This window comes from Lepidochelys olivacea (assembly GCF_965140295.1).
Source record: "Lepidochelys olivacea isolate rLepOli2 genome assembly, chromosome: 7".
In the NCBI taxonomy this organism is placed as follows: Eukaryota; Metazoa; Chordata; order Testudines; family Cheloniidae; genus Lepidochelys; species Lepidochelys olivacea.
Window position 1 is genome coordinate 125,579,939 of NC_140417.1, and position 14,178 is coordinate 125,594,116.

The window sequence follows — 14,178 nt, forward strand, 5'->3', positions numbered from 1 at the left end:
GAAGCGGGGGAGGGGCTGGGGTCGCCCCCCGAGTGTCTGGGGGCGGGGGAGGGGCTGGGGTCGCCCCCCAAGTCTCTGGGGGCGGGGGGAGGGGCTGGGGTCGCCCCCCGAGTCTCTGGGAGTGGGGGAGGGGCTGGGGTTGCCCCCGAGTCTCTGCGGAAGCGGGGGAGGGGCTGGGGTCGCCCCCCGAGTGTCTGGGGGCGGGGGAGGGGCTGGGGTCGCCCCCCAAGTCTCTGGAGGCGGGGGGAGGGGCTGGGGTCACCTCCCCAAGTCTCTGGGGTCGCCCCCCAAGTCTCTGGGGGCGGGGGGAGGGGCTGGGGTCGCCCCCCGAGTCTCTGGGAGTGGGGGAGGGGCTGGGGTTGCCCCCGAGTCTCTGCGGAAGCGGGGGAGGGGCTGGGGTCGCCCCCCGAGTGTCTGGGGGCGGGGGAGGGGCTGGGGTCGCCCCCCAAGTCTCTGGGGGCGGGGGGAGGGGCTGGGGTCGCCCCCCCAAGTCTCTGGAGGTGAGGGGGAGGGGCTGGGGTCGCCCCCCGAGTCTCTGGGGAAGCGGGGGAGGGGCTGGGGTCACCCCCCCCGAGTGGCTGGGGGCGGGGCAGACACTACATTTCCCATCACCCCCCGCGGCGGGCGGAAGCGGAAGCGGCGGCAGGACGCAGCGGCGGCGGCGACCCCGGTTCGGTCATCTGGTAACCGCCCCCCCCGGACCCCCCCGCGCCCCGCCCCCAGGGCTTCACCTCCCCCAGACCCCCGATCCTGCCCCCCGGGCCCCCGCCACGGCCCCCCCCGGGCGGATCGCGGGGCGCCGGCGCTGGGGGGCGAAGGGGCCCCCGAGCTGCGGCCCCTCCCCCCCCGCCCCGGGAAGGGGCCCCCGAGCTGCGGCCCCTCCCCCCCCGCCCCGGGAAGGGGCCCCCGAGCTGCGGCCCCTCCCCCCCCGCCCCGGGAAGGGGCCCCCGAGCTGCGGCCCCTCCCCCCCCGCCCCGGGAAGGGGCCCCCGAGCTGCGGCCCCTCCCCCCCCGCCCCGGGAAGGGGCCCCCGAGCTGCGGCCCCTCCCCCCCCGCCCCGGGAAGGGGCCCCCGAGCTGCGGCCCCTCCCCCCCCGCCCCGCGAAGGGGCCCCCGAGCTGCGCCTCCCCCCCCCGGAAGGGGTCCTTTCCCCTCGGGCCAGGCTGTCCCCAGGCAGCGGGCCAGAGGGGTGGTCACAGAGCCAGCGGGATGGGGGGAGCCCCTTGACCCCCAAGAGCTCCGTGACTCCGCTGCTCCCCTGCCGCTCCAGGCTCCCTCTCCCCCGTAAACCGTCTGCCCGCCCGGCTCCGGTTCTCACGGTCTCCTGCCAGCCCTGGTCTCCCCTCCAGTCGCCACCCTGGCCTGGGCCCTCGGGAACTGCCCCTCCCGTGGCCTGGGCCCGCCGGGGGGCCAGGGCTCCGCAGCACCTGCGGACAGGCCACGGGCTGCACGGGGGAGCCCTGAAATCACAGCAGCGCTTTGGGCGCTGAGCCAGGATGTCTGGGCAGAGCCGGCAGCCCTCGTCCGGGGTGCGTGAGACAGAATGGGGGGGCAATGCAGGCAGCCCCCGGCGTGGGGGGCCTGAGGCGGGGGTGGGCAGTGCAGGGAGCCCCCAGTATGGAGGGGATGAGGTGGGCGTGGGGGGTGCAGGCAGCCCCCGGCGTGGGGGGTGCAGGCAGCCCCCGGCGTGGGGGGTGCAGGCAGCCCCCGGCGTGGGGGGTGCAGGCAGCCCCCGGCGTGGGGGGTGCAGGCAGCCCCCGGCGTGGGGGGTGCAGGCAGCCCCCGGCGTGGGGGGCCTGAGGCGGGGGTGGGCGGTGCAGGCAGCCGCCAGCCCCTGCTCTGGAACTGGGGCCGGAGCAGTGCCAGCAGCCCGTGTGAAGTGTGCGTGGTACAAGGACTGTAGTTGGCAGGACTCCTGAAAGTGGTGGTCCTCTGCCCTTCTAGAGCCGCTCATGTACAGAGCTCGAAGGCTTTGCTGGTGTGTTATGAAGACCCCGGGGTTGTGGTAGGAATCGCTCACCCCGGGGAGCTGTACCTTCAAAGAAGGGCCTGGCGGCTGTTCAGCAGGGCATGGCATCGCCATCCCTGCGGTGAGGAGAGGAAGGGGAAGTGGTGCGGGTCAGTTAGGGAGGCAGAAGGGAATCGCCCGGCCTGGGAGGTGGCCAAGACAAGAGGGTGACAGGCCTGCACCTGGGATGCAGCCGGGGGCTCTTTGACCACAAGCAGGCAACCCCTGCTCCACGCCTCCTGTGAAGGAGGTGGCGGGGCGGGGACTGAGCCCTAACCCCGGGGGAAGTGTTACCTCCTGCAGCATTTTAGGGCTTGTCCTGGCTGGCGGTGAGATCTGGCGGGGCCCCAGGCGGCAGGCAGGGCGAGTGGGCTGCTGCTGTCCTGTCTGTGTTGTCAGTTGCCAAGTTATACAGATTTTGCTCTTTTAATCTGCTCATTCTTACAGCACCCTACCCTGTGCCTGGGGCCTCCCAGACCACACGTTGCCTGGGTCCCTGCCCAAAGCACTTCCTCCCTTAGCCTGATGTGCCATGGCAGCGAGCCGGTACAGGGTGTCAGTCGGAAGGTCTCCCAGCAAAGACCAGTGAGTGGTGTTGGAAGCTAAGCTCCCACGGGCTCTAAGGCAGGGGTGCCTCTTGGTAGCTGTCTAAGTCTTTGTTAAGTCCCCCCTTGTCGCAGGGGGGAGTTGGGGCCTCCAGTTGTGTGCAGCCCTGGGGCTTACCGTTGCTTTCAGACTCCCTCCTCTTCCTGTTTGTCATGCTCACGGGGTTCTGTTCTCCGTGAGGTTGCTGGCAGCTCTTTGGGGCTGGGATGAGCTCCTCCCCTTTGCATTGCCCCGGCATAGGGGTGATCAGGGCCTTCTGCATGCAGCAAACAGGAATGGAGCATCAGCAGGATTCTGGGTGAGGTGAGGCAGGGGCTTTGGTCTGCAGGCTCTAGGAGCCTGGTGCAGGCCGGCCCGGCCGTGTGGAAGCCTTTGTGCGGGGAGGAGGTGAAGGAGGCATGGAGCTGGTGCCAGGAGGGTGGAGGGAACAGATCCGAAAAGTGACCTGGTAAGAGATGCAGGCAGGGGCTGTGTGAGGCATGTCCGGGGATCCACGCTCAGCGCCTTGGGGAGCACAGATTCTAAGGCTGAGGGACCATAGTGATTGTCTGCTCTGACCCCCTGTGCAGCCCAGGCCAGAGAGCTGCCCTGGATTCATTCCTGATGGAACTAGAGCAAAACATCCCATCTTGACTGAAAAATGGCCAGTGATGGAGAATCCACCATGGCCCTTGGTAAATTGTTCCAATGGTTAGTTACCCTTTGTTACAATGTGCCCCTTATTTCCAGTCTGAATTTGTCTAGCTTCAGCTTCCAGCCACTGGATCTCGTTAGACCTTTGTCTGCTGGGTGAGGAGCCCTCTGTGATCAAATTCAAGGTGCGGGGGGACGCCATGGCTGAGGCATCGTGTGCCAGTGAGGAGGATTTTGGAGGGGGTGGAGAGAGGGGAGGTTGTCTTCGTGGTCATGCAGCCTCTCCTTGAGCATCCTCCCTCCAGCCTCTTTCATCATTTCTGGTGCTTTTCTCTGAATTCTCCCATTTGCCAGAACAGGTTGGTACTGAAGGGCCTGGCTGGATCACGGCATTCAGGATGCGGAGCTTGAGCTGCCTCTGCAGCCTGAAATAACTCAGATGCTTTCAGCATCGCCCCGTGTATTTCTCAGCTGTCCCAGTGAATGTCTGCATTGGGCTGTTTTCACTACACTTTTCCAAGCTGAATTCTCCTGTATTTCTAACCTTGCTAGGTTGGTTTGAATTATTTATCTGTGCTTTCTGGTGTTTGCAACACCTCTCTGCTCCAGCTCATCTGCAAATTTAATTATAATTCATTATTCAAGTGTCAAACGATACCCTGGTGGTCAGTTAAATTGTGTCTACTGTGCTTGTTCAAAAGCTCTGGCCAGTAATCCTAGTGAAATAACTTGTGTTCTGGATAACCCCCATGGCTGTCACTCTACGTTTGCAGAGTCTCTTTGGTTTTTGTTCCATTCTTTCACTAGGGATTGCAATTGGATTTGCCATACGATGGGGGCTGGGGTTACTGTTCTTTCTCGGATAGAAAATCAGTACCTCCTTTACGTTTTTCACTCCTCTCCAGAGCGCCATGATTTTTTACCAATATTGTCTGTAGTTCGGTAGGTTAATTAGCTGACTCCTGGATACCCGACAGTGCCTGGCACCCTGATGAGCTGATTTGATAGAGAGCGATCTTCGGTGTTCTATTTTCTTTTACCAGCAGCTGTTTTCACAAGTCCTTATTTGGGTGGCTAAAGACATTTAAATAATCTCAGCCTTTTTTGAGTCCTGGTTAATTTTATCTTCTTCCTTATTTATTACTAGACTTGCTTTCTCTCTAGCGCTGATCCTGTCCCTGATAGATTTGTAAAATCCCTTCGTGTTTCCCTTAGCCCTTCATGTCATTAACTCATTCTGCTTTTTGTTGCCTTTTCTTTTCCCTGCAGCTTTGAAGGGACAGTATCAACTTACAAATCACAGTCCTGTCTGAAAATGTTTCCTTTCTATTGTTGCAGGTATCTCTTAAGAGCATCAGGGGAAAGGCTTGATTGAAATCTCTCTCTTTTCCAGTGAGATTCCTGTGTACCTTTGACAGCTCTCCAGCTTTCACTGTCTTCCCTTTGCAGTTTATTTCCCCTGCTGTTTGAGTGGATCTTTCACACAGCAACTGGGGAGAGAGACATTTTAAAAGAACACCAGTTGGCAGGGGTCTCAGGGCAGGAGGAGGCTGTGGAACTACTCTCCAGGCACTTTTGAGAACTGACTAGCTTTGTACTTTACTCTGTGCCTTTCTTTGGCTCTGTGTCTGTGGGTTCAGTCCCCCGCATTTCTCCATTGCCAGGGCAGCTTCCTGTATCCTCAGCTCTGCCTCTCCCTGGCAGTTTTCTAGGTACATTTGTGGCCCCTCACCTGAGTGTCTGAGCTAGTCCCTTGTGGAACAGGTTGGATGGGGGTCGCTGTAGTGTCCATTACCCCTGCTTGCCTCTGAGCTGGTCTGGGTCAGGTGAGTGCCAGGAGCTGTGTTCTGAAAGGCCGCCCTGTGGAGAGGTGTTGGACCTTCCCCCTGGCCGTGGCTCTGCCTGCAAAGGGTACTGCTATCCTCTGGTCCCTAATTCCTTTGGGATTCTTGACAAGGCGGCAGGGCTGGTTCTTAAGTGACCAGAGGAGCTAGCAGATGGGAGTTTTGCAAGGGAGTGTAGAGAGGGAGCGTGACAGCCAGATACACCTAACAAACATGCACTACACGTAGGCCAGTAACCCCACCAAAGAACGAACAAACAAATGAAATCTCTGCAAGAGTAAAAATAATGCAAAGATCACAGGCAGCCATCCAGCAGTGGAGTGGGGGCTGTCCAGTGTATTGCACTGAATGCAACATGTACATGGGCGCATTCAGTGCAAGGAGCTCGTGGCTCTCAGAGACCAAGTGCGGGCTCTGGCGACTACAGTGGCTGAACTGGAGGAGCTAAGGGAGCAGAGGTGCATAGAGGAGACTTTCCAGGACACAGCAGAGTGGTTCCACTCCCTGTCTGACAGCCTCTGTGCTGTTGAGGAGGATGAAAGTCTCGGGGAAAGAGAACATCAGGCTGGAGTGGAGGGAAACAATCCCATAGTTGGGACCCTTCTTCCAGGTGATGTCATGGTATCCTCTAGCACTGAGGTCCCCAGTTATTAGGAAGGTAATAGTAATGCAGGATTTCATAGAATCATAGAATATCAGGGTTGGAAGGGACCTCAGGAGGTCATCTAGTCCAACCCCCTGCTCAAAGCAGGACCAATCCCCAATTAAATCATCCCAGCCAGGGCTTTATCAAGTCTGACCTTAAAAACTTCTAAGGAAGGAGATTCTACCATGTCCCTAGGTAACGCATTCCAGTGTTTCACACCCTCCTAGTGAAAATTTTTTTCCTAATATCCAACCTAAACCTCCCCCACTGCAACTTGAGACCATTACTCCTTGTCCTGTCCTCTTCTACCACTGAGAATAGTCTAGAACCATCCTCTCTGGAACCACCTCTCAGGTAGTTGAAAGCAGCTATCAAATCCCCCCTCATTCTTCTCTTCTGCAGACTAAACAATCCCAGTTCCCTCAGCCTCTCCTCATAAGTCCAGACCCCTAATCATTTTTGTTGCCCTTCGCTGGACTCTCTCCAATTTATCCACATCCTTCTTGTAGTGTGGGGCTCAAAACTGCACACAGTACTCCAGATGAGGCCTCACCAATGTCGAATAGAGGGGGACGATCATGTCCCTTGATCTGCTCGCTATGCCCCTACTTATACATCCCAAAATGCCATTGACGTTCTTGGCAACAAGGGCACACTGCTGACTCATATCCAGCTTCTCATCCACTGTCACCCCTAGGTCCTTTTCCGCAGAACTGCTGCCAAGCCATTCGGTCCCCAGTCTGTAGCGGTGCATTGGGTTCTTCCGTCCTAAGTGCAGGACTCTGCACTTATCCTTGTTGAACCTCATCAGATTTCTTTTGGCCCAATCCTCCAATTTGTCTAGGTCCTTCTGTATCGTATCCCTGCCCTCCAGCGTATCTATCTCTCCTCCCAGTTTAGTGTCATCTACAAACTTGATGAGGGTGCAATCCACACCATCCTCCAGATCATTAATGAAAATATTGAACAAAACCGGCCCCAGGACCGACCCCTGGGGCACTCCACTTGACACCGGCTGCCAACTAGACATGGAGCCATTGATCACTACCCATTGAGCCCGACAATCTAGCCAACTTTCTACTCACCTTATAGTGCATTCATCCAGCCCATACTTCTTTAACTTGCTGACAAGAATACTGTGGGAGACTGTGTCAAAAGCTTTGCTAAAGTCAAGAAACAACACATCTACTGCTTTCCCTTCATCCACAGAACCAGTAATCTCATCATAGAAGGCGATTAGATTAGTCTTCCCTTGGTGAATCCATGCTGACTGTTCCTGATCATTTCCCTCCCATGTAAGTGCTTCAGGACTGATTCCTTGAGGACCTGCTCCATGATTTTTCCGGGGACTGAGGTGAGGCTGACTGGCCTGTAGTTCCCAGGATTTGATTATTACAAATATAGATAGCTGGGTTTGTGATGACTAGGAGAATCGCATGGTGACTTGTCTGGTGGGTGCGAAGGTTGCAGACCGCTTGAGACATCTAGACAGGAGCTGGTGGTCATGGTACATGTAGATACTAATGACATAGGGAAAAGCAGGTGAGAGGTCCTGGAGACCAAATGTAGGCTGCTAGGTAAGAGATTGAAGTGCAGCACCTCCATGGTCGCATTCTCTGAAATGCTTCCAGTTCCATGCTCAGGGCTAGGTAGACAGAACTGCAGCGTCTCAGTGCATGGATAAGACGATGGTTTTGGGAGGAGGGATCTAGATTTATTAGGAACGGGGGAATATTTGGGGAAAGGAGGATAGCCTAGTAAAGAGGAGATGATAGAAGTTGGTAAAATACAGGTAGGAACTGAAGAGAAATGAAAAAGACCCATTCAGTTCCATCACATGAAGGCAGACAACCAACTAGTGACAAATTTTGTAAGTGCTTGTGTACAAATGCTAGAAGTCTAAATACTAAGATGGGTGAACTTAAATGCCTGGTAGTAAAGGAGGATGTTGCTATAATAGGCATCACAGAAACTTTGTGGAACAATGATAATTGATGGGATGCTGTAATACTAGGGTACGAAATATGTAGTCAGGATGGAGCAGGTCACGCTGTTGAACGAGGGGCACTGTATGTGAAAGAAAACATAGTCAAATATAGTAAAAATGTTAAATGGTGCCAGAGAATCGCACTGGACAGAAATTCCGTACTGGAATAGTAAGAGTCTAGCAGTAGGGATATACTGCCAACCCCTGACCAGGATGGTGACAGTGACTGTGAAATGCTCAGGGAGATTAGAGAGGCGACAAAAACAGAAACCCCAATAGTAATAGTGGATTTCAGCTACCCTATATTGACCAGGTACATATCTCTTCAGCCCAGGATGCAGAGATAAAATTTCTAGACACCATTAATGACTGCTTCGTGGAGCAGCTTGTCTTGGATCCTCCAAGGAGAGAGGCACTTCTTGATTTAGTCCTCAGTAGAGCACAGGATCTGGTCCAAGATGTGAATATAGCTGAACCGCTTGGTAATAGCATCACAGATCCATAGGGCTGGTGCTGTGACCCCAGCTTTGGAACAGTCTCTTGGAAGAGCCCTTCAATGAGCCAGACCCCCTAAAGGTTTCACTTTTCTCCAGAGTAAGCCACACGGCTTCACCACCTCCTTAAGCTGAACCTCTGGTCCTTCAGCACCTGTACCTCACACTGAGCTCTGGCCAGTGAGTCCAACTGGGACAAACCCTAAGGGAGACTTGTGCAGGCTTAGGGAGCCAGGCACCTGCTCCGCCAGTGGCTGCAGGGACATTCAGCCAGCACTTTCACACAGAAGCCATTGTTAGTTGACTGGACACGGCACAGAAAGTCCTTGGTTAGCCCAGAGAAAAGGAAGTGACAGCTTAGTCCATCCTGCTCAGCACAGAGCCCAACCTCCGTCCCTCTGACCTCTCTTAGTCGGGGCACCTGACCTGGGACAGCTTCCCATAGCCACCACTTAACTCCCACCTCACCCCCAGGCCTTTGTTCCCCAGCTGGGCAAACATGGCTTGGCTTTCTGCGGAGAGTTGGGGCCATCCATGGTGGCTGGCCGCTGGGTACCAAAGTCCCAGTGATAGGGGTTGCCACTGTCTTCTCACGAACTTCCTGGATATGGGGCCCGAGCCCCAGACAGCTGGGAATTATCCACACCTGAGTCTCTGAGCTGCTGCAGAGAGCAAACAGCCCTTTCTATCCCTGGGGTAACCCTACATCACATAGGGGAAACTGAGGCACAAATAGGCTTCAGAAAAATATTTGAAAAACTTTCCACTCTGTCATAAATAGTCACCATAATGTAATTAAATTTCATATCCTTGTAGGGTGGAATATACAAAAGAAACCCACCACAGCAGCATTTAACAACAAAAAGGGGAACTACACAAAAATGTGGAAGCTAGTTACATGGAAATTAAAAGGAACAGTCACAAGAGGGAATTGCCTGCAAGCTGCATGGAAACGACTTAAACACCCAATAGAGGCTCAAATGAAAGAGGACCAAAAAATACCACCTTGGCTAAACAATGGAATAAAAGAGGTGGTTAGATGCAAAAAGGCATCCTTTACAAATTGGAACTCAGATCCCAATGAGGAAAATAGAAAAGAGCATAAGCTCTGGCAAGTCAAGTGTAAAAGTATAATGAGGCAGGCCAAGAAAGACTTTGAAAATCAACTAGCCAAAGGCACAAAAGCCAACAGCAAAATTTTTTAAAGTACATCTGAAGCAGGAAGCTGCCAAACCGACAATGGGGGACACTGGGCAATGGAAGTGCTAAAGGAGCACTCCAGGCAGACAAGGCTGTGTTGGAGAAGCTAAATTAATTCTTTGCTTTGGTCTTTGCTGCAGAGGATGTGAGGGAGAGTCACACACCTGAACCATTCTTTTTCAGCACAGATCGGAGGAATTGTCCCAAATGGAGGTGTCAGTAGAGAAGGTCTTGGAAGAAACTGTTTAATTTAACAGTAATAGGTCACTAAGACCAGGTGTTATCCACCCAAGAGTTCTGAAAGAACTTAAATGAAATTGCAAAACCAGTAACTGGAGTACATAACCTATTGCTTAAATCAGCCCCCCGATGACTGGAGGATAGCTAATGTAACACTGATTTTTACAAAAGGCTCCAGAGGCAATCCTGGCAATTACAGGCTGGCGAGCCTGACTTCTGTGCCAGGGCAACTGGTTGAAACTAAAGAACAAAATTATCCCACACACACAGATGAGCACAATATGTTGGGGAAGAGTCAGGGGGGACTGAGTCATCTATCTGCCGCCCCGACCGGGAAAATGGAGAAGTCTGCTGCTTGCCAGGAGCTAAGATTCGCGATGTGATGGAGAGACTGCCGAGACTCATCAAGCCCTCGGATCGTTATCCCTTCTTGCTTCTCCACGTGGGCACCAATGATACTGCCAAGAATGACCTTGAGCTGATCACTGCAGACTAGGTGGCTCTGGGAAGAAGGATAAAGGAGTTTGAGGTGCAAGTGGTGTTCTCGTCCATCCTCCCCGTGGAAGGAAAAGGCCTGGGTAGGGACTGTCGAATTGTGGAAGTCAACGAATGGCTACGCAGGTGGTGTCGGAGAGAAGGCTTTGGATTCTTTCACCATGGGATGGTGCTCCAAGAGGGAGGAGTGCTAGGCAGAGATGGGCTCCACCTAACGAAGAGAGGGAAGAGCATCTTCGCAAGCAGGCTGGCTAACCTAGTGAGGAGGGCTTTAAACTAGGTTCACCAGGGGAAGGAGACCAAAGCCCTAAGGTAAGTGGGGAAGTGGGATACTCGGATGAAGCACGAGCAGGAACGCGTGAGAGGGGAGGGCTCCTGCCTCATACTGAGAAAGAGGAGTGATCAGCGGGTTATCTCAAGTGCCTATACACAAATGCACGAATCCTGGGAAACGAGCAGGGAGAACTGGAAGTCCTGGCAAAGTCAAGGAATTATGATGTGATTGGAATAACAGAGACTTGGTGGGGTAACTCACATGACTGGAGCACCGTCCTGGATGGGTATAAACTGTTCAGGAAGGACAGGCAGGGCGGAAAAGGTGGGGGAGTTGCACTGTATGTAAGAGAGCAGTATGACTGCTCAGAGCTCAAGTATGAAACTGCAGAAAAACCTGAGAATCTCTGGATTAAGTTTAGAAGTGTGAGCAACAAGGGTGATGTCGTGGTGGGAGTCTACTATAGACTACCGGACCAGGGGGATGAGGTAGACGAGGCTTTCTTCCGGCATCTCGCAGAAGTTACTAGATCGCACGCCCTGGTTCTCATGGGAGACTTCAATCACCCTGTTATCTGCTGGGAGAGCAATACGGCGGTGCACAGATCCAGGAAGTTTTTGGAAAATGTAGGGGACAATTTCCTGGTGCAAGTGCTGGAGGAACCAACTGGGGCAGAGCTCTTCTTGACCTGCTGCTCACAAACCAGGAAGAATTAGTAGGGGAAGCAAAAATGGATGGGAACCTGGGAGGCCGTGACCATGAGATGGTTGAGCTCAGGATCCTGACACATGGAAGAAAGGAGAGCAGCAGAATATGGACCCTGGACTTCAGAAAAGCAGACTTTGACTCCCTCAGGGAACTGATGGGCAAGATCCCCTGGGAGAATAACATGAGGGGGAAAGGAGTCCAGGAGAGCTGTCTGTATTTTAAAGAATCCTTATTGAGGTTACAGGGACAAACCATCCTGATGTATAGAAAGAATAGTAAATATGGCAGGCGACCAGCTTGGCTTCACAGTGAAATCCTTGCTGATCTGAAATACAAAAAAGAAGCTTACAAGAAGTGGAAGATTGGACAAATGACCAGGGACGAGTATAAAAATATTGCTCGGGCATGCAGGAGTGAAATCAGGAAGGCCAGATCACACCTGGAGTTGCAGCTAGCAAGAGATGTTAAGAGTAACAAGAAGGGTTTCTTCAGGTATGTCAGCAACAAGAAGAAAGTCAAGGAAAGTGTGAGCCCCTTGCTGAATGAGGGAGGCAACCTAGTGACAGAGGATGTGGAAAAAGCTAATGTACTCAATCCTTTTTTGCCTCTGTCTTCACGAACAAGGTCAGCTCCCAGACTTCTGCATTGGGCAGCACAGCACGGGGAGGAGGTGACCAGCCCTCTGTGGAGAAAGAAGTGGTTCGGGACTATTTAGAAAAGCTGGATGCGCACAAGTCCATGGGGCCGGATGCGTTGCATCCGAGAGTGCTAAAGGAGTTGGCGGATGTGATTGCAGAGCCATTGACCATTATCTTTGAAAACTCATGGCAATCAGGGGAAGTCCCGGACGACTGGAAAAAGGCTAATGTAGTGCCCATCTTTAAAAAAGGGAAGAAGGAAGATCCTGGGAACTACAGGCCAGTCAGCCTCACCTCAGTCCCTGGAAAAATCATGGAGCAGGTCCTCAAGGAATCAATTCTGAAGCACTTAGAGGAGAGGAAAGTGATCAGGAACAGTCAGCATAGATTCACCAAGGGCAAGTCATGCCTGACTAATCTAATTGCCTTCTATGATGAGATAACTGGCTCTGTGGATGAGGGGAAAGCAGTGGACGTGTTGTTCCTTGACTTTAGCAAAGCTTTTGACACATTTCCCACAGTATTCTTGCCAGCAAGTTAAAGAAGTATGGTCTGGATGAATGGACTATAAGATGGATAGAAAGCTGGCTAGATTGTCGGGCTCAACGGGTAGTGATCAATGGCTCCATGTCTAGTTGGCAGCCGGTATCTAGCGGAGTGCCCCAAGGGTCGGTCCTGGGGCCGGTTTTGTTCAATATCTTCATAAATGATCTGGAGGATGGTGTGGATTGCACCCTTAACAAGTTTGCAGATGACACTAAACTGGGAGGAGTGGTAGATATGCTGGAGGGTAGGGATAGGATACAGAGGGCCCTAGACAAATTGGAGGATTGGGCCAAAAGAAATCTGATGAGGTTCAACAAGGACAAGTGCAGAGTCCTGCACTTAGGATGGAAGAGTCCCATGCACCACTACAGACTAGGGACCGAGTGGCTAAGCAGCAGTTCTGCAGAAATGGACCTAGGGGTTACAGTGGGTGAGAAGCTGGATATGAGTCAACAGTGTGCCCTTGTTGCCAAGAAGGCCAATGGCATTTTGGGATGTATAAGTAGGGGCATAGCGAGCAGATGGAGGGACGTGATCGTTCCCCTCTATTCAACCTCATCTGGAGTACTGTGTCCAGTTTTGGGCCCCACACTACAAGAAGGATGTGGAAAAATTGGAAAAAGTCCAGCGGAGGGCAACAAAAATGATTAGGGGACTGGAACACATGAGTTATGAGGAGAGGCTGAGGGAACTGGGGATGTTTAGTCTGCGGAAGAGAAGAATGAGGGGGGATTTGATAGCTGCTTTCAACTACCTGAAAGGGGGTTCCAAAGAGGATGGCTCTAGACTGTTCTCAGTGGTAGCAGATGACAGAACAAGGAGTAATGGTCTCAAGTTGCAGTGGGGGAGGTTTAGGTTGGATATTAGGAAAAACTTTTTCACTAGGAGGGTGGTGAAACACTGGAATGCGTTACCTAGGGAAGTGGTGGAATCTCCTTCCTTAGAAGTTTTTAAGATCAGGCTTGAGAAAGCCCTGGCTGGGATGATTTAGTTGGTGTTGGTCCTGCTTTGAGCAGGGGGTTGGACTAGATGACCTCCTGAGGTCCCTTCCCACCCTGATATTCTATGAGTCAACATAGCTTTTTTTAAAGGGAAATCATGCCTCACCGATCTACTAGAATTCTTTGAGGGGGTCAGGAAGCATTTGGAGAAAGGAGATCCAGTGGATATAGTGTACGTGGACTTTCAGAAAGAACTTTGACAGGATCCCACACCAAAGACTCTTAAGCAAACTCTGCAGTTATGGGATAAGAGGGAAGGTCCTTTCATGGATCAGTAACTGGTTAGAAGATAGGAAACAAAGGGTAGGGATAAGTGGTCAGTTTTCAGAATGAAGAGAGATAAATAGTGGTGTGTCCCATAGTGGGAGTGTGCCTGGACAAGTGCTGTTCATATATTCATAAATGATCTGAAACGGGGATGAACAGTCAGATGGCAAAATTTGCAGATGATACAAAACTACTCAAGGTAGTTAAGTCCCAGGTAGACTGCGAAGAGTTACAAAGGAATGGGTCACTGGGCAACAAAATGACAGTTGAAATTCAAATTGATAAGTGCCAAGGTAATGCACGTTGGAAAACATAATCTCAACTATACATACAACATGATAGGGTCTAAATTAGCTGTTACAACTCAAGAAAAACATCTTGGAGGGTATTATGGATATTTTTGTGAAAACATCCACTCAATTTGCCACAGCACTCAGAAAAGCTAACCAAATGGTAGGAACCATGAGGAAAAGGACTGATAATAAGACTGAAAATTTCATAATGCCTCTATATAAATCCATGGTAGGCCCACACCTTGAATACTGCGTGCAGTTCTGGTTGCCCCATCTCAAAAAAGAAAAATTAGAACTGGA

At 52.7% G+C, this 14,178-nt stretch overlaps 1 protein-coding gene across 4 annotated transcripts in view; it reads left to right on the forward strand.

Annotated features, from left to right (window-relative positions):
* The first annotated feature begins 626 nt into the window (after window positions 1-626).
* Window positions 627-14,178, forward strand: part of R3HCC1L (R3H domain and coiled-coil containing 1 like) — a 54,385-nt gene continuing 40,833 nt past the window's right edge. Inside the window, exon 1 of one of the 4 annotated variants that reach the window (XM_084635640.1) lies at window positions 627-683. The gene's annotated coding sequence lies outside the window, so the exon portion shown is untranslated. Of the gene's footprint in view, window positions 684-1,200; window positions 1,528-2,753; window positions 2,911-14,178 lie in introns of those variants that run through there. The other 3 variants (XM_084635643.1, XM_084635641.1, XM_084635644.1) reach the window with 3 other exon arrangements.